Genomic DNA, 1,384 nt, shown 5'->3' with positions numbered 1-1,384 from the left:
TGTACAGCAATTTTGGGAGTATAGCCATCTTCACAATGTTGGTTCTTCCTATCAAGGAGCAGGGAATATCTTTCCATTTTCTGAAATCCTCTATGATTTTTCTTTTCAGAGTACTGCAATTTTCCTTGAAAAGATCTTTGCCTTCTTTAGTTAGTTGAATTTCAGGGTATTTCATTTTCCATGGTGTTATTGTAAAAGTTATTGTTTTTCTAATTTCCCTCTCAGTGTGTTTGTTATCTGTGTAGAGGAATGCTACTGACTTTGGGCTCTGGGTTTGGTTTCTTCTTTCTTTTCTAGTTATTGGAGGTGCAGCAATAGGGTTTTTATTTGTTTCCATTCTGTTTTCCTAATGTGTGAGTTCCCAGCTATGAATTTCCCTCTGAGAACTGCTTTCCTCTCATCCCATAAATTCCGATATGTTGTGTTTGAATTTTCATTGAATTGTAGATATTTTTGAATTTCTTGTTTAATTTCATTTGTGACCCATTGGTTGCTCAGTAGGGTGTTATTTAATTTCCATGTAATCATGGCGATTTTCTGTTTTCTTGTCTCATTTATTTCCAGTTTAATTGCACTGTGGTCAGATAATATGCATGGGATAATTTCTGTTTTCTTTCTTTCTTTCTTTTTCTTTTTTTCTTTTTTCTTTTGGCAGCCTGAAGATGCCTTGAGGGCATTTCTGGTTTGATGTGAGTATCTGGGTTCGAACCGCAGCATCTTGAGCATGAGTGCTTTGTTTAAGCAGGCACTTAAACAACTGAGCTAATGGGCAGGCCCCCAATTTCTGTCTTCTTGCATATACTTAACCATGACCTATGGGCCAGTATGTGGTCTTTTAGAAAATGACCCATGTGCAGCTGAAAAAAATGTGTATTCAACTGTCATTGGGTAGAATACTCTATATATGTCCACTAAGTCTATTTGTTCCAAACTCTGGTTCAGTTCTGCTACTTTACTAATTTTTTGTCTGCTTGAGCTATCTTTTTGTGATAAGGGGGTGTTAAGGTCTCTTGTTAAGATTGTGGTATTGGTTATTAGATTTTTCATGTCCATTATGATTTGTCTTATACAGTTTGGTGCTCCCATGTTTGGTGCGTATACAGTTATGAATGTTACCTCTTCCTCTTGAATTTTCCCCTTAACCAGTATGTAGTGGCCTTCTTTATTTCATTTTGTCATTCTTGGTTTGAAGTTGAGACCATCTGATAATAAGATTTTTTTTATATATATATGGTGTTCATATAATTACATATATCATGGAAAATATTAATGTACCTTTACACAAATTTTCATATGCAATACAATATCCACAAGTTAAAAGCAGATTATAAAAAGAAATCTCACACAAAATGCAGCCAAATGATAAGCGTTCATATAAAATGCT

The 1,384-nt window shown here is 34.7% G+C and overlaps 1 protein-coding gene across 1 annotated transcript in view; it reads right to left on the bottom strand.

The window, feature by feature from the left end:
* The window catches only part of Eif3f (eukaryotic translation initiation factor 3 subunit F), a 9,029-nt gene that overhangs the window by 7,328 nt on the left and 317 nt on the right, over positions 1 to 1,384 (bottom strand). The window lies entirely within an intron of this gene.

The sequence above is a fragment of the Octodon degus genome, unplaced genomic scaffold, assembly GCF_000260255.1.
Source record: "Octodon degus isolate 3935 unplaced genomic scaffold, OctDeg1.0 scaffold00302, whole genome shotgun sequence".
In the NCBI taxonomy this organism is placed as follows: Eukaryota; Metazoa; Chordata; class Mammalia; order Rodentia; family Octodontidae; genus Octodon; species Octodon degus.
This window is presented reverse-complemented; position numbering and strand designations above follow the sequence as displayed.